We start from the raw sequence: 18,637 nt of genomic DNA on the forward strand, positions 1-18,637 counted from the left end.
TCCCGTCTTCTGTTTCTGTTATGTAACCTGAGTATCTGCCTGCCTTTTGGCCAGATTTTATAAGATCCCTGCCGTGCCTGCAGGGAGACTGGTTGGCTTGACTGCCTTATCTGGAGGGAATTCCCAAAAGAGAATTCACTTCAGGATGATCCAAATCCCTTCCACAAGTAGCAGCAAACAGTTGTTTACGAATTACTTCACTGGATCCCACATCTCTGGATGTCTTAACAGGGGAAAGTGTGTTTACTGTGTGTTCGCCACTGAAATCAACAGGAAAAAATGTTGACAAAATGGTTGCTTGAATCCTGGAACATGCCCTCCTTTGCCAAAAGGTGCTACCGTCACGCAAGGCACGGCTGGGGAAAGACTTCTTGGCTTATAAGTGCATCTGTCTGCATCCAGTCTGGCTGAAATAAGGGTTGTGGATCTAATACACAATAGTTCTTGGTGAAATTCTGTGTTTTCTGCTCATGGCAGGTTCTGTCATGTTTTTTTCTGATTGCAGCTGTTTTTATTTAAAACATTTTGAAATATCTTTTGAAGCATATTATTGCCCCTAAAACTGAATCTGTAAAAGTTGCACTAGTGTTAGTTTAACACTACGTGATAAATTCCCTCACAAAACTAATAGCTTCTGCCTGTATGTTAACAGAAAATTAGGCAGATGTTTGTCACTTTTTTCACCCTTTCTTGTGTGTAATATGTACACATGAAGTTTTACTGATGTAGAGAGAACTTCATTGTTAAAAATCCCATTGCCAACGTGAGCTGAAGGTCTGTAACATGAAATAGTTACCATTTTTAGTTTGCTTGCTATGGCAAGATGTTGGAGGTATGTGCTGGACTATTTGTGGAAGTTAAAGTGATTCTGCAGTAATTTTCTAGAAGAAATAAACTGCTCTTTGGAGATAAAACAGAAAATTCTTTTCACATAAAATGGAAAGACGAAGAAATTAGTATAGCAATGTTTGAGCTGGATCATGTGCCTTTTAGGTTTGTCATAAGGGTAGCTTTCAGGGGACACTGAGCAAGGCTGTTGTAAATACTTTGGAGTTTTGGCTGTATCTCACAGTTTATGCAGCATGAAGTAGGATGCAAACTAATGCTGACGGGTACTTCTAGGCTCCGCTATGGTATAACTACAAGAAAATACCAAAGTGCTGACTTGCAGTATCAGCTCCTGCTTTGGGTGGCCTGTTCTGTTTTGTTCTTTTCCTGCTCTTACTTCTATTTCCTTCTGTCCTTGCTTCACCTCCTTGCCCATACTGTCCTTGGCTTTCCAGTAAGAACTCTTGGGTCTTTCTCTTTGTTGCTGTGGGTCCCACAGGGTCACCCTTGCTGCTTGCAGCACCCTTTCCAGCAGTAATTCTCCACTAGTCCTCACGGCTCACCTTTCCCAGTTGCCAATCTCATGTGCTCTTAGCACACATACCGCTTCCTAATACTTCTTAATGCACCTTCCTTCCCATGACATCCGTACTGCTCCGTGAAAGCCTCTCCCCATGGCTGTTCCCAGTGTACCTGCCAGAACCTGCTCTGCGCCACCTACAACCATTCACACCCTGCTGGATCCTCCCTATCTATTCCTCTTCAGCCACACCATCCCAGAATGCCTCCTCAACTGCCATCTTTGCTTCTTTTAACCAGCTTGTTTCAACTTTAATTTCCAGAGCAACCCTCTGCAGCTGCTCTTCTCTTCAGACTGCTCTTCTCATCACTTGGGAAGCCTCCTGCTCCTTCAGCCTCCACCTGTGTTAGTGTCTCCTTGCATCCCTGGGGTTTGTTCCCATCACGTCAGTGCTTGTCTCCTGCTGCTGCCGTCCAGGTGCACGGGACCTTCTGGCGCTGCAGGTTTTGCATTATATGCTGACCGGCTGCAGTTGAAGCACACAGAATGGCTGGTAGGTCAAAATCCTGTTACGCTTTCCCTCTTCAGGGCCTTTAGGCCGGATCATCACATGAGATCTGGGTGCTGATTGTGGTACTTGGCAGGGAGTATGGGCTCTCTAAGAGACTGCCTGGTGGCCTGGGGGTGACAGGGTTGCAGCTAGGGTGAGGGACTTTATGTGAGAGGGTGGAGAGGGGCTTCGCTGTGCCTGTTCTCCACAGGCAGGCTCGACTGTCATCTCAGTGGTGTGTCCTGTAGCAGCATTGCTAGTAGCTGGTCTTGGGCTGGGAAAGAGCAGCCCTCAGAAGTGGGTTTCATTTAATTTAACTGCCTCTTGACTCCCATACCCCACAGGAGCATCATGTCCCCCCACAGACCTTCAGTCCCTTCTGAGTGCACAGCCAGGAGCCCCGCCTGTGTGTTGAACTGCCCCACCCTCCCTCCACTTCTCCCCCTGCACTGACATAGCCTGCCCTGTGAACTGCAGGGCAGAACTGTCAAAACCACCTCTGCCAAAAATAATCTCTGCTGCAGAGGCTGGAAAATGTGACAGCTCATTTTCATATGCAGAGCGATGCGGTGGGTGTCTGAAAGCAGCTGAGGCTGAGGGGGTGGCCAGGGAAAGGCAGCTCTGAAATGGCAGGAAAGTGGCAGCCAGGGAACACGAGAGGAAGGACGGAAGGAAGAGGGAGCAAACCGAGAATGGGGAGGGGGCGGAAGGAGGGCTGGAGGCAGCAGGCAGCAAGTTCAGGGCAAGTGAGGGTACAGCATGGGGCTGTTCTCTTTTCCCTGGCACACCTACTACTGCTTGTGTTCATTTCTTAATAATTGGAAAATTGTCTCTGCTGCTACAGACAGCAGTTGCAGAGCTTTATATACCAGATAACTGGGGAAGTGGAGCATATAATCAGCAACAAGACAGCTTGTCTCCTTTTTTGTGTCCTCTAAGTTCTTTTCCCGTCTTCTTAATACCCCATTTTCCTCACGCATCCCAACCTTAGGAAAAGCCTGCTTTGTCCTGGTTCTGCAGTTGCTTATTAGAATACTAGGTGAAAATCAGAACTTACTTGTCATTAAGACTTCAGTTTATGGGTTTTAGTTTGCTTTACCAGTCTGATTGCCAGATGGAGCAAGTCCTGTTTGGCTGGCAGCACCATGTTCCTTCTCAGCCCTGCATGATACTAACCCCCGTTTCTGTGTACGTGCATTTTACACAGTATTGCTCATGGCCCTTTTTCTCCCCAGCATTTGTGGCTGCTCCTGAGTCACCGCAGTTCCAGTCCTGCTGTGGCTGCTCAGTGCCGTTCAATGGAAGGCTTCAGAGGCTGTTAGCAGCACTGATGTTTGCACTGCTGCCATAGGAGACAGCCTGGTGAGGGGAAAAAAAACCTCAAACATCCCTAATGAAGCCTAGGACAGGTAAGAGAAACTTTGTTTTGGCAAGTGAGCAGTTTTCAATGAAGCTGATTTTCTCTGACAATCACTGGAAGCACCTAAAGGATCACTGTCAGTTCATGTGTATTTGTATTTTCCATTCAGTTTCCCAGAGAAGGTGGGGATGTGGTTTTATGCTCCCCAGGGGAAAACGGACATGTCTGGGGTTTTCATTGGGAAGATGTTTCAGATTTTGACTTTTAAGCACTTGTGGGTTATTTATGTATCCCTATTACACTATATCTTAAGTATGAATTTCCAGAAAACTGTTTATCTAGCCTGCAGGTCATATTCTTCTGATGTGGAAAGCTAAATGTCATGGGATTGGGAAGATCAATTAGGGAAGAGCTGGCAACACAGCTGGTAAATCACTGGCCAACTGTGTAACTGCAGTCCTGTCTAGCAACCTAGGGACTGAGGCAAAAAAGTCAGGCAAAACTCCAGCCTCCAGAATTTCACCCTGCTCTTAAGAAATACAGCTCTTTTATCTGTGGCTTATCTAGTCTTTGGCATTCGGAATTAAGAAGGTGTTTTAAGTTGCTCCTTTTTCCTAAACTCTTGACTTCTACAGGCTAATAACCAAGAGCCATTTTCCACTTCTTGTGACGGGGCATCAAGGGGTATTTTTACCTCTAAGGTTAGACATATACCTGTTTCACAGAAAACTATGGGATAGATGGTTATTGTAGTCAGAGCAGAGAGAACCTAGGTGAGTAAATGATTGCTTCGGTATCTACTAAAGATTGTGAGAGATTTTGTATTCACCTCCTTCAGTGCAGGATGGGGTTATATGCCAGCCAGAACTTACCTCAGGTCCTGTGGCTGTCACAAGAACTGTTTCTTCTCAGGACACTGGACAGGGCCATGTTACCACCTACAGCTCTGCTTCCCATCTATCTTTGTGGAAGGTTTGCCAGAACAGGTGTCTGGTCAGCTCAAACCAGCCAAGTTACATACTCAAAGTGTGTCTTGGTCCAAGAAATCCTGGGAATTCTCTATAGTGGAAATCAGGAGTTAATATTGGAATGATTTGTTGATTCTTTCCATGTAGATCATGCTTCCTATTTCACTTCACATGGTGTGACCATGTGTTTACTTTTGTTCAGTGTCTCATGTGGTCTGTCTTCACTTGTGCAATGCTGGTGGTTTTGTCAATACCTCCAGTAAAGGGCAACATTGTTGGGTCCTGTATGTGACATGGAGATTTGCCATTTCACAAGAACACAGATACCTTTGGAGAGCTGTGGAAGAGTATGGCGAAGTGGCATTGTTTGTTTGTAGGCAGAGCTTGGAAAATATCACAAAACACAACTGAGAACTTCTTCTGCCTGCGAGGATGACATTCACCACTTTGAATCGTGTATTTATTATATTCAGCGTTTTCCTGGTGTCGTGATTTATTTAACGTGATTTATTAATCGTGATTTATTTAGTATAAAACCTAACTGATCAATTTGAATTTCTGCTAACAAAATCAGATACTTAGAAGCTGAACTGTCACCCAGTAAGACGATGAGGAGACAGCCTCTAAGCATTGTAGAATGAGCTTTTGTAGCTAACAAAGCCACCTTCGCATGCTATGATCAGATAAGTGTTTTTCCAGATGGAAGCTTAGAAACACGTTTGTGTGCTTGTTCATGCCAAAACAGAATTTAGTTGTTACACATTAATGGCTGCTGCATTTCAAGAGTTCCTCTGATGGGCTAAATCCTGGAGGTATGAAGGAGATGAGACGGTGGTGTGGCCAGGGCATCTCATGTGACATACCAATACAGTAGAGAAGTCAGTAGGAACGGCTTTGCCTTTCCTCCTAATGCAGGTAACAGCATTTCTACACCCCCCATTATAGGCATTTTGATAGAAATGATGTGAATGAAGGTCCTTCTTTTCTTTAAACCTATCTACCTTTAATAATTTTTGAACTATTGACTAGTTTCAGCCCCATATGCTGACAGATAAGACAGAGATGTTAATAGCTCCTGCAGTGTTAATTTGTTGACTTGATCCCACCCTCACTGCATACATGTTAGTTTACATTCAAGCAAGCAAATAGTCTCTGGAAATGACAGTGCAGGTGCAAAAACGCAGGTAGCATGTCCTACATACAATACAGACTAAACTGCATCCAGTTTGGCTCGCTGCACCCAATACGCGCCTTCCCGTATGTGTCGGCAGGCCTTCAGCTCTCCCAAATCCCAGTGCTGTCTCTTGCCAAGTGCCTGGCTCACATACCACGCCCTTGGCATCATGGTACAAAACACACCACTGGCATGCTGTTAAGCAATCTACTTGCGATTAGTAGTTGATTTTTTTTTTTCCTTAAGATGTTACAAGAACTAAGGGCAGAGGGCACACTTGAGGGACCTGTGAAGATCAAGGCCTTGTGTTTCATTTAGAGACGTCAGAAGAGTCACAGCTTTGCTGCTCAGATAGTCTCTTGGCAGCAGTATGAGGATTGAGCAATGCTACGTTAAATTTTTAAAACAAGAGCCTGTGTGAAAGCCAGCTTTGGTGCTCCTCAGTGCAGGTATCTCCACTGTGATCTCAGATCTACGCAAAGGGCTGCAGAGGAGATCCCTGTTTACTCTCCAAACACGCAGTGTGCAGAGATGGTGTTGGCTTTGTCAGAGACCACAGGGAGGGAACCCCCGTCAGTGAGGTTGCCCTCATGACCAGAAAAACTTGCCCAAGGATTTTCATCAGGCATGCTAAACCCCTGGACTTTGCAGATCCCTGTGCAGCAGTTTAGCTGGAGATCATGCAGGGTATGCAACATGCAACCCGTCCCTACCACCTGCATGGCAGCAGGGTGCTGGCACCTCATTGCTCCCTGAATTCTCCTCTGTGACTTTGCTCTTGCAGCTCAATTTTCGGGACATGTACCTCATTCACGCAGCTCCCCATGGGAGATATGCACTTTGATCTTGCAGCTCACTGTTGGAGAGAGTCACCTCTGTCCCACAGCTTGTCCTCAGAGACATGCTGCACCTTAGTCCCACAGGCATTCACTTTGCAGGAGCCACAGTAACAAGAAGAGCGACCATGCAGGCCCTGTTTGAGATGACATGCAGAGTGGGACCCTGACCTCATGGAAGCTGTTCTAGAAGAAGAGGGCACTGGCTTGTCCATAGTAGACAGGGCCTTCTTTACTGGTACAATCTGCGGTGCAGACTGAGCCCGTGTAGCTGGTTATGGTACCCATGACTCTGCAGTGGTTGCCAGCCTCCAAAGGGCAGTGGCAATTCTCCAGTCCGTTGAGACAAGGACCCAGTGAGTGATGTGCTGGAGTTAAAGGCCTGGCAGGCAGCCTTGTAAAGACCTCATCAATCTGAACTCGCCCGCAACTGCTGCCTCCCTGGTCCAAAGTCTCCTCTCCATGAGGAGAAGAAGGGGTGGTGGATGAAGTCAATGTCTGGAAGCGTGTAGAAGTGTAGGCACATGTCTATTGGAAAACAGCCACAGAGGGCTGTGGAGTGTGGCCTGTGCTAGTGAGTGCGCTGGCACGGGAGGCTCGAGAGGTGTGCTGGGCGTGTGTGGTGGGGTTTTGGTAGCAGGGGAGGGGCTGTGGAGATAGCCCCTGTAAGGAGCTGCGAGAAGCTTCCCTGGCTCTAAAACCAGTTGGACTGGCCTCTGGCCAGATTGGACCCCCAATCCCCTATGGCCAGGGCCGAGCCAACCAGCGCCTGTGAATGCTCTATTTAAGGAGGGGACAAAGGAACCCGAACCAGGTGAGATCTGCAGGGAAGAGATGGAGGAGGCGGGGGCTGGCCCCCCAGCCTCCCAGGAGAGCGGCTGCCTGCACTGGGCCGCCGCTGCATTACTGGAGGTGGCTGTGGTGGTGCGGCTTGGAGAGCTCCTGGGGCACTCGCTGGGCAGAGGTCATCCTGCCGGGACCGCCAAGGGTCATCAGGCTGGTCAGGCCCAGTGTGGCTGCAGCAGAGAGAGGACTGAGATCTGAGACAAACGGCTGTGCAGATGGAGTGGGAGGAGGTGTGCCGGAGCTGAGATTCCCCTACAGCCTGTGGTGATATGGCAGGCGGCCCCCCTGCAGCCCATGGAGATTGGTGGAGCAGAGGTCCACCTGCAGCTTGTGGAGAACACCACATGGAGCAGAGATGCCTGTCCCTGAAGGAGTTCTTAGAGGATTGTCTCTGTGGGAAGGACACCCATGCTGCTGGAGACTGACAGTGAGGCAGAGATACATCTGCAGTCTATGGAGGACCCCACGCCGGAGTGGGTGGCTGTGCCCTAAAAAGCCATGACTCTGTGGGACAAGCCCGTGCTGGAGCAATCTGATGGATAAGGACTGCATCCTGCGGGAAGGACTCACATTAGAGAAGTTCATGGACTATTTTCCTATGAGGAGGAGGCCCATGTTGGAGCATGAGAAGAGTGTAAGAAGTCCTCTCCCTTTAAGGAAGGAGCAGCAGAAACAGCATGTGATGAACTGACCTGCAAGCCCCTCCATTCCCTGTCCCCCTGCGCTGCTGGGGGAGGAAGTAGAGCTGGGAAGAAAGGAGGGGTGGGAGGAAAGTGTTTCTAAGATCTGGCTTTGTTTCTTACTATCCTCTCTGAACTGTTAATTAATTAAATTGATTTGTCCCCAAGCCGTGTCCATTTCGCCCAGGGCCATGGTTGGTGGGGGATCCCTCCCAGTTCCTATCTCCACCCTCAAGCCTTTTGTTAACGTTTTTCTCCTCTCCCCGCCACCCAGGGGAGGAGTGAGCAAGCGGCTGCCTGGTACCTTAGCTGCCGGCTGGGCTAAACCACCACAGGAGGCCTGGGGAGGTGGGCAGTGCGCTGGTGTGCTCCCGCTCTTCTTTTCCATGGGTGCAAATCATCTGCTCCAGAGGACCATTGTGAGCAGCTGGGAAGTGAGCCAGTTTGCACTGCTTGTCCCTGGGCTCAAGGTCGTTCTCAGGTTCAAGCAGCAAAATGTGTATAAATGTACCCAGAGTCGCTCTGGGTGGAGTTCATCTAAGATTAGGTGTTTATAACACAAGCGTCTGTTTTTATGGCTCTTTCTATAGTGAGTGTGTCCCTGTCAGAGATGTGCCCCCTGCACGCAGTACCGCAGTAAAGCAAAGCCCGCCTTCTGACGCTACAGATTGTGTTAGAGAGTTTCTGTCCGGATTTTCGGTGGTAAGTGGAGTGCTGGTAAATATAAACGGCAGAGTTCAGGCATTTTTCATCTACCAATGTGGGATGAATTGCACTCTGAGCTCTGTTGACTCCATCTCCCATGCTGATAATGGGAGACTGGGCAGCTACCACAGGTGGGTGAATCTGCAAAGCTGGTGGAGTGAGATGAGGTGGATCCCACCATGAGTACCTACAAGGCCAACGAGAACCATCTGCTGGGCAGAGGAAGGTTTTGTGGAGGGAGGGACCGGGCAAGCTGAGGCCTGCCTGTTTGCTGGCTGCCACTTGGATATAGCACAGACTGCCCTTTGCTGCTGAGAGATTTGGGTAAAAACTGTGGGGAGAGAGGAGATGCTGTGACGGTGACTCAAAATTTAGGAGAAGTTGAGGAAGCCTGAGGATCTTGCAAAGGCACAAGGGAAATGGAGAAGAAGGGATACTGTGGCTATTGAGATGGGGCACGTAGAGGACGGTTTCAGACCCTGCAGGGAACCAGGCTCTCCCAGAGCAGCTGCCCTGGAAAACAGCTTTGTTGCCTCTGTCTTGTGTCAGAAGCTTCCATCTTCCCCTGTTCCCTCTCGATGTGGTTTGCAGTGTGGCAGCTGGCTGTCACCATCTCTGGGAGGTTTGCTCTGCTGAGGGGCAGTGCCTCCGTTCTGCTGGGGTTTTAGAAATGTACTTGTCCACCATGAATCTCTTCTCAGGCCCCTGGCTGTCTTTTTGGGTGTAGCCATAAGACTGGGGTCAAAGGCTTTGTGATCCCTGCAGTTTTCAGAGCGATTCAGAAGCACAGCTTGTATTTTAAAATAGTTTTAAAAAGTCAGGAGAAATCTTGCATATAACTAGCTCTGTTCTCCCAGGAGAGAATTGACATTTATTTCTACTACTTTCAGAAATGTTTGGGTTTGTGAAATTTTTTTTCTTTCACTTTCAAGTATTTTCCTGTCACTGACTTAACTTGAGATGGGTTTTGCAGGTAAGTTCTATTTTTACACCAAGAGGAATGGCTGAATGTTGACTAATGTGTTCATTTTCAGCATGAGCCTCCATGAAGCCTCTTCCTGGGTGCTGTTGAAAAGTAACTGTCTGGTTCGCAGTGGTGGCAGGACAAAATTATTATTGCAAAATACTGTTTCGTCAGCCTTTGTTTAGGGACTGAAAATGCAGGTATTGGGCAGAAAGAAAGAGGATGTCATTCTGCAGTTGTTGATCCCAGTGCAGTGAACTGTTTTGGGCAAGGACTGAAAGGCAGAATGTGAAAGAGAGATCTCTACCAGAAGAAATCTTGCATCCAGTTGTTGGTTTTGAGAAGCACGCCTGAAGACTATCTTCATTTATTTGGTGGCACCAGTTGTAAAAAAAAAAAAAAAAAAAACAACAAACAACATTTATCTTGTAACGTCTGTGTGTGTACATGGGTTTGTTTTGCAGCTGGAACAGATTTAACTATCAGAAAACAGCTACATTCTGCTCTGTGCCATCAGGATCATGCACTTAGCAGGAACTTTCAGAGTTCCTTCCGTAAAGGATCAGAGCCCTTCCATAAAAGAACATTTCCAGCATCAACGTGAGCGTGGGTGGAAAAGAAAGCAGTGAGTGAGGGTTGGGGGTTCTTGTGCCCACAAAAGGCTTTGTCAGATAAGGTGGGTCACATTTTCCCCGCTTTTCTTCTGCTTGTGTATCTGGATGCACAGGTGGTGGGTGCCATCCTCATGGGTCCTGTTCACAGTCAGTGAGCACTGACTAGGACCAGTGCTGGAATGTGAGTACAGGCAAAAGGAGGAAGGTGGAAGCTGTTGCTCACCAGCCTGGGCTGCAGCACCAAGGACACTGTTACATCTTCCACAGCCAGGAGGAAATAGCCTGCCTCTTGTAGGCAGGATCTGTACCTTGAGTTAATTAGTTCATTATCTTCAACTCAGTCCAGCTGGCTAATAATGATTGGATGCCATAGGAAGCCCTCTGGCTTCCTTTGTCCTCAGGAAGCTTTGATGTTAACCTCGAATCCAGCTCAACCTCATGAGACCATGTGTGTTATATGCTGTAATGTATAGTTCTTGGAGCAGGTAACATCGTAACAATTCTCCAGAAACCTTTGCCTGCTCCTTGGTCAGGCGAAGAACTTCAGGTTCCTCCTAAAACTGGTGGGACACCTCCTTCTCCTCCACCCCAGTATTTTCTGCCCTACATGACCTATGTTGTCACATATCATTGGTCTGTCACCGTTTGGATCTGTTTCCGTACGTGCAGTGAACTAAAAGCTCAGATTTCATGTAAGAGCAACTAGAGGCATTGTAAGTGCTTGCAGTTGTAGTGGAATCGGTGATATACCATCCTGATCTGCGTACATATGGAAAGCAAAGCTGAGACACTAATGTACATCTGTGTAAATCATAGAATCATAGAATGGTTAGGGTTGGAAGGGACCTGAAAGATCATCTAGTTCCAACCCCCCAGCCACAGGCAGGGACACCTTCCACTAGATCAGGTTGCTCCAAGCCTTGTCCAACCTGGCCTTGAACACCTCCTGGGATGGGGCAGCCACAACTTCTCTGGACAACCTGTTCCAGTGCCTCACCACCCTCATTGTAAACAATTTCTTCCTTGTATCTAATCAAAATCTACCCTCTTTCAGTCTTTCATGCCCTTGCAGCAAGACCCTCTCCAGCTTTCTTGCAGGCCCCCTTTAGGTACTTGAAGACTGCTATAAGAAGTAAGTGAGCACATAAGACTTACTTTACCGTGAGTGAAGTAAGGCTGTGTCTGGAAAGCCTCTGTTAAACTGAAGAAGCACAGCATAGCACTCCGTGCTGAAGGAGGCTTTATGGATCTGGATTAGGGTGATGCAGATGATACAGCAAAGCCATGGTTTTTAGGAGCAGACCTATGTGTGGCTCTACAGGCACAGACCCCCTCTCCCTTCTTTGGGATGACTGTTAATAGCCCTGGGTCTGGCTGCCCAAACTCAAATAATGTGTGGGTCTGTTTGGTTACTGCAGGACTGTTTGGCAACTCTGGGTGAATGCCCTTAAATAATCCTGCTGGCACTGGCTGTTGGAGAGCTCGAGGTTTTAGAAACTTTTGGGTCAAATTTACTCTTGTTAAATAAACGATGAGTATTGATTAGATCACATGACAGACCAGCCAAGCACTCTCTCAAACACGCAGCTCACTGGAGTTCATTTTTATGTATTTATGTACTCAGAATGCCTTGAAATCGTTGCTTTGGTGAAAGGACTATTAAGTCTTTTACTCATGCAACTCTACATACTTTTATATGCATGGCCCTGTGCACACAGATAGGAGGATTTTCAAGGCTGCTTAAAGGATTTGGATGGTCACTTTGTTTGGTTTAGTTGGAGACTTGAATCCCTTAGGCAGATTTGAAAATCTCAGCCATAATTCTTTGCTTATTTTAGTACACCGGGGTAAGACCTTTTCCCTGTTAAAATCATTTCTAAGTACTCCTTTCTTGCTGCTGTAAAATAAAAAATGTATTTAAGTGGAATTTTAAGAAGCGTTTGTTTCTCTAGACATATTCATTTATCTTACTCGTTTGCCGTTGTGTTTACTGATGAAGTTCTCTAGTCACAGGCTGTCTGTATTTGGCACTGAGTACGGTAGCAAGGAGCTTGTCAGAACTAAACATACAGATTTATAAAGGCTTTTTATTATGATTATTTATACAACACACACGCGCGTGCGCGTTTGCAGCAGCGGGAAAAGAGCGCGGCACAGAACGTGTAAACAGAGTTTAGTAGACGAAAGGCCGCAGGGGCCACGTGTGCTCTGGTTACACAGGTCCCAAGCGGGACGCTCTCGTGTTGCACAGGCAGTTTTGTTGGGGCAGGAAGAGGAAAGCGCAGCCTGTCTCAGTGTTGCTTCCCAAGGCGGCTCCTTACACTAATCTCTGAGTCTGGCAAGGTGCTGCTTGGAGCTCAGAGGAGCTGCAGCTGCGGGATGTATCATCCCGGTGTCCTCCCAGCTGCTCTGCTGCGAGTAAACCAGCAGCCCCCGCCTCGGGGGAGGCTGGTGCAAGCAAGGAGCTTCTCTTCATGTCTTCTCCCCAGTTGTCTCCCATGGAAGCGGCTGTGGTCAGGCAGACACCAGCCTCCTTGCCCTGTTAGACCCGGCAGGGTCAGCGTTGCCTTTCTGAGCTGCCAGGGGGGTGGAGGAGGTGAGCTGACGGACTCCGGTGTGCTGGAGCGAGCCCAAGTGTGGGGAGAACAAACCCATCCTCATACCTGGCTTAGATCTTGTCACGCTTTTAATACTGAGTTTGACTTCTGGTTTAGGGTGGCATTTTCATGTTTTATGCCCACCAAGGAGGGGCTTTCCTTGGGAGTAACACACCGAAATAAACAGGACTCTGTGGAATTTGCTTTTACTCAGAGCGAGCAGGGGGCTGGCCGTGCTTTGGGCACACATGAAGGAAGATGCAAACGAAAGGGTTTAGACAGGGTTTTAAACGTCGCTTTGCCTTCCTTCAAGTGTTGAAATGCTGTGCTCCTTAGGTTTCGTTTTGAGTTCCGGCATTGGAAATGGTGCAGGTGTTTTGTTAAAGAAATGCTCACAAACCATTTGCCCTCAGCAGTTTATCAAAGGCTTTTTTTTTTTTTCCTTGTTTCCTCCTCAACTTCAAGAATGAGATCCGACAAGTCAGTCTCCAGGCCCTGGAAGGACCGTGCACCCCGCAGCTGCCCCTGCACGGCAAGAGCGGAGTACTCCTGTGGAATGCCAGCCACCTGCCTGGAGCACAAGCACCTTCTCCTACACTCCTATCCTGTAGCCTTCTTTTTTTTTTAATTGTAGCCTGACATGTGGCCCTGGTGATGCTCAGGAGAAGAGTCTGTGGCTGTCCCAGGGTCTCACACTCTGGTTCTTCTCCATTTGAACAGGAGTGGCCACAGAGCAGGCTGGAGGCATCAGCTGCTTCCCCAGGGCCCTCCTCCCTCGGTGCCTGCCACAAGAGCAGCCCCGCGTTCTGCTGGGGGCACAGGGAGTGTCCGGCAGCTCCTTTCTGCTCCAGGTGGGAGAAGTCTCTGCCATGGGCTGGAAGCACCCGCAGCAGACGCAGGAGGCTGTGTCCGTCATCCTTCGGAAGTGCCTGCAGACACGGTTACTCATCCACAACTCATGCCAGCTCCGGAGAGGCCTGAGAGAGACCAGCAAACCACCACATCACCCTCCTTCCTTTGTTGCTTCCCCGTGGGCGCAAGACAGCCTGTGAACCGTGGCAAAAGGACCTTTTGGAAATCTATTGTGAAACCCCACGATCACTGATTTAAAAAAAAACTCAAAAGCTTGAATGGTTTAGTAGGCCTGTTTCTGCTTGTCCTGTCCTGCGATGTATAGACAGCGTAGAAACTTTGCATGAATTATGAACCAGGTACCGAGGCAAACACTGGGCTTTAATCTGGAGCATTCTGCTGCTCGTTTTTATCAGTTTGCTCGACTGGGCAAGGGAGCCGACTGCAGAAGCTGAGTATTTCCACTCCTTTGAAAAAATTAACAATCTACTTAATGCCAAAACAATGTTTTCTGACTTGCTGTCAGGGCCTTCAGCTAGTCTGAGTTTAGCTTATTCCAGCCCAGGCTGCTTTATATGTCATGGCATACGTCTTCAACTTCACCCTTCCATTGTACGCCTCATCCTGAACCCTGCTCCTGGGGTTTGCGATCGTTCATTCAAAATTTAACATGAGATAAATAACCTTAGATCTCATTTTAGTGCATAATCAATGGGAAGCTGGGAAGTGTACTGGGTATGGAAGTGACCCATTTGTTGAGTGACTGTCACGAGGTCATGCCGCAGAGGTGCCCCAAAGCCCAGCGTTACGTGTGTGTGTAAAACACGGGTATAAATAGAGAGCTTGCAAGAGAATATATTTTCAGGCGAAGTTGTTAGGGTAGGAGACAAACCCCAGAAGCTTAAAGGAACAATGTCATACGAGTTCAGGGGATCTTAAGTAGGCACTGGAAAGGCAAAAGAAGTTCACACATAGAAAGAAAATGCGATCGTATGGGAACAGGCAGCAGAAGCGAGCCCAGCTGCCCTTTCTCCATGCCCTGCCAGTGCCAAGGTGCCACAGGGGGCTGGAAATGCTCAGCCTGCAGCCTGGAAGCCTGCACCAGCTTCTGGAGAAAACTGGTGATTCGGGGGAAAAGGTGTCATAATCGATTGCAGGAGGCTCTGGCGTGGCAGGGAGCACGGGTGACACCGCGTCCCCTCTCTCCTCTGTCCCATGCCCTGTGGCAAGTCCGTTGTCTCCTGCAGTGCTGAGCCCTGTCCTGGGAATCGGCAGCTCTGGCTGGCGGGTGCGGAGGATGCTGGTGCCTCAGCAGCTGGGCACACTGCTTGGCCACGGCTGAGGTGCAGGGCTTGAGTGTGCAGCTCGTCTGCATTCCTGACACTGGGCACTTGCAGATACCATCTCATCACGGGTGCTTTAGTTTTGCCTGAGAGCATTTTAGGACTCTTGGCAGGTGAGACTGCCTCTGAAACTTCCTTGCTCCAGAACAGGAGTTTGTTCCTGCTTAAGCTGCACCCAATATGCCCGGTCTGCAGGTTTACTGTGGAAGAGACTCCCCTCTCTGAGCAAGAGGGAGTTACATCATGGTTGCCGGGGACTGGTTGGGCCAGGAGTGGCCATGCAGGACTGGTGCCCGGAGCCGCAGCTCTGTGTGCTGGCAGCCAGGTGAGCAGCACTGGCAGATGGAGTCGTGGGCACTGAGGTCTGGAGCCAGAGCTGTGCATGGGCGGTGGGCAGCACGGGCGCTGTGGGCTCTGTGCGCCTGCCCTTTCGCAGCGGGGCTGCGGATGACCCCCCGCAGCTTGCCAACAGCCTTGTTTGAGGTTTGAGGTGGTCAAGCCACACAGAAGGGCCTGAGCAGGTGGCATCCTTCAAGGCTTTGGGGACTGGAGCTGCACCCTGGCTGCGCAGGTGGAGCAGCAGCGGCATGTGCAGGTGGGTGCGGATGGAGGGGTGCCGTGGGGGCAGTGGGGCTGGGGGGCAGCAGGACCGGGGCTGGGGGCTGCCCGCCACCACTGCAAGAGAGTGCGGCCCTGCGGCAGCACAGCCGCTGGGAGAGCCCCCGCTCCAGGGAGGTTGCAAAACGGATTTGGCAGGAGCGGAGGAACAGCATGCCAAAACGCAGTAAGCTAAACCAGCTTTGCTCTGCTGTTTTTTTCACAAGCCAACAAATAAAATGCCGCTTTGGGAGCTGAGCTGAAACTGGGAATCCCTCCTCTGTTCCTGCCTTTCCCTCTGCCTGTGGCAGCCCAGCCCTGCCTGCCCCACCTGCCCGCGCCCTCGCAGGATCCCACCCGGCCCCGGCAGCTGCTCCAGCAGCACCGTGGAAAAACTGCGTCAAGGCTCCATGGGACTGAAGTCGCCGGCCCCGAGGGACAAAGGGCTGGGGCTGCCGGGGGAGCAGTGGCTGAGCCTGTGCCCCAAGTCTGGCACGCCCGAGCCCGAGGGGCTCTTCCCTGTGGGGCTGCCTATGTGATGGGGACCCCCTAAAGCTGTGTGGAGGGTGGTTTAAAAGCAAACGTGAAAAGCAAACTGGCCTTCCTCTAGCTAGCGGGGGAAGAAAACCACCCTGGAAATCTATTCTGGTCTCGCATGTGTCTCAAGTGGAAAATTTCAGCTGAACTGATTTGGGTTGGCGGGGTTACGGGAGGTGAGGCCTGGCTGCCGCCGGCTCCACAGGCGGGGAGGGACGGCTCGGCGGGCGCCCGTGCCTGCCACGCGGGCAGGGCCACCTCTGGCAGCAGCCGCCTGTACCTCCAGCCAGCGGCTCCGGAGGGGAGAGAAAGGAAACCTGAGGGCAGGGGCGGCGTGGGGGACGATGCAGCCTTCAGCAGCATGGCAGCCGCTGCCACCATTGCACCTCCCAGCTTAGGAAAATAAAGCGTCCTGGACTGACAGAGCGCTGAGGGATGTCTTTCCTTCTTGTCCCCACAGCCGCAGTCACTCATCTCAGTGGAGCCTGCGGAGGGGTGCAGCAGCAGGGATGTCCGGTGCGGTGCGGTGGCTGCCGGGGCCGAGTGCCCATCCTGCGGGAAGGATATGAACCATTTTGCCGTCAGTGCCGCGCCCACGTCAGGGGTGCTGCCAGCCTGGCCCCACTGATGACACGGGCTGCCAGCGCCAGCCGTGAAACTGCGCCAGGGCAGCCTGGCCTGCAGGATGGTGACTGTGGCAGAGGAGCAGGCAGCTGTGAGTGCTTCGGGGTGAAGAGCAGCTGAAGAAGGAGACATCTTTGTCCTCGGCCTTCCCTTCAGTGGTGGTGTCCCAGGGCCACTCACATCGGGACCTAGAGCTGACTGGGGACTTGCCATCGAGGCGTTTGTTGTAGGAAAATAGTAATAATTTGTTGAAATAGAAACTTTTTATGGGAATATCCGTGTGTGTGTGAGGTCCCATGTCCTGGAGTCTGTCTGCCACCTCCACCCTCCAGCTGGTACCAGCGTGGGACAGTGTGTGGGACAGGAAGGTTTTGGACCCTCAGACACCTTGGAAGAGAAATGGCTTTTCCAGCCAGCCCTGTCCACGCCACCTGCTAGTGTGGCTCCGGCACCACTCAGGCAGGGCGATGGCACAGCTCGAGCTGAGAGGAGGGTTTGAGATTCGATGTTACAGGATCACAGGACAATTCCGTGGGGAGGAGGCGTCGGGAGGTCTCTGGCCCAGCTGCCAGCTCAGGGAAGGGTCAGCCTGGCTGCCCAGGGCTTCACCCTGTCGGGGCTGGAAAAGCCTCCGGGATGGAGACCCACAGCCCCGCTGGGCACCCGGTTGCCATGCCTAACGCGTCCAGGCTGCTTACCCCGTCTGAATTTCCAAGGGCATTTAGGGAGCGGGTTAAAATACGAGGTGGCGGTTGGAGTCTGTGCAGCGAAGAGGGAGTGCCTCTCTCCAGCGCGGCTCCGGAGGCACTGGGGCTGCCGCCGGGGCCCCGCCGGCCGCCGCCCTGCCTGGCACCGCGTCCTCCTGCGGAGTCGCCGCCGGGCGCCAGGACACGCACAGTCGGGGCCGAGTAACGGGGCCGGGCGCCGGGCTGGGAGCAGGACGGGGCAGAGGCGGCACGGAGAGCTGGCAAGAAGAGCAGCCCGGGGAGGAGCTGGAAGAGGGGGAAGACTTTCCCTTCACCCCCCGCCCCCCCCGCGCCGCAGCGGTCCCAGCCCGGCGCCGGCGGGCGGGCGGGTGGAGCTCCCTGCCGGCCGGCGGCTCTCCGCGCCGCCTGGGACGCCCTGGGAACCAGCCAGCAGCTGCCAGAAGTCCGTCGTCGGGATGAAAAACGGGGTACAGGCTGAGGCAGCCTGGCCCTGATGCCCCAGTGCCGCCGATTCAGATGCTGCTTCCGAGCAGCAATACCTACGGGAGGGCTCGCTGGGTATTTTTATTTTTTGAAAGGGATTCACTGGGAGGGTGTCATATCGCAGCGCTGGAGTCCGTCGCTTCTGCTGAACGGAAACCCCTGCTGCCCAGCACACCTCTTTTCCATCGCTGCATTCACCTAACCGGCCACAGCAACCGACGCAGGAGTGACCTCAGGCTGTATTGCTGCTCCTGACACCTGAAGCAGCAGCCCCTCTCTGCTGTCACCACCTTTAACAGCAGGTATTTCCCTGTCAGAAGCACAATAAACTTGTGACACAGATAGCTGAGTGATTTTCTTAATGGTGTGAAGAAGAGTCATGTTCAGAGACTCTGCAGTTGAGCAAAATGTGCAATCAAGATCTAAAACCATGCAGATACTCACTAAATCACACTGTGAATTCTTGGGCCTGAAACAGTTTTCCCTCCAATTTTTGACTGATACCAAGTGTCTGCCACAGTGTAGTGGGACACATGTCACTACATGATGCAGAGGCTGTGGTCTGCACTACTGCCTGCTGCAGCATTTCAGTCAGAGGCCATTAAAATAAAGTATCATATTCAACAGAACTTAAGGGAATGGCAACATACAGCCTGTGGAGAAGGACCCACCTGGAGCCGGCAGCTGCTGCCCCTCAGCGCAGAGATGACCAGAAGCGGCCGGTCACACTGAAGGCAGAGGGAACGAGCTCCTGCTGCCACCTCCCCGAAAGCTTCTTTTCTGACTCACGCTGACAAGCGCAATTAGCTTTGTCCCATATAGCTGTCAGGGTAATCCTATTAATGCCCCTAA

This window comes from Tauraco erythrolophus, chromosome 3 (genome assembly GCF_009769465.1).
Source record: "Tauraco erythrolophus isolate bTauEry1 chromosome 3, bTauEry1.pri, whole genome shotgun sequence".
In the NCBI taxonomy this organism is placed as follows: domain Eukaryota; kingdom Metazoa; phylum Chordata; class Aves; order Musophagiformes; family Musophagidae; genus Tauraco; species Tauraco erythrolophus.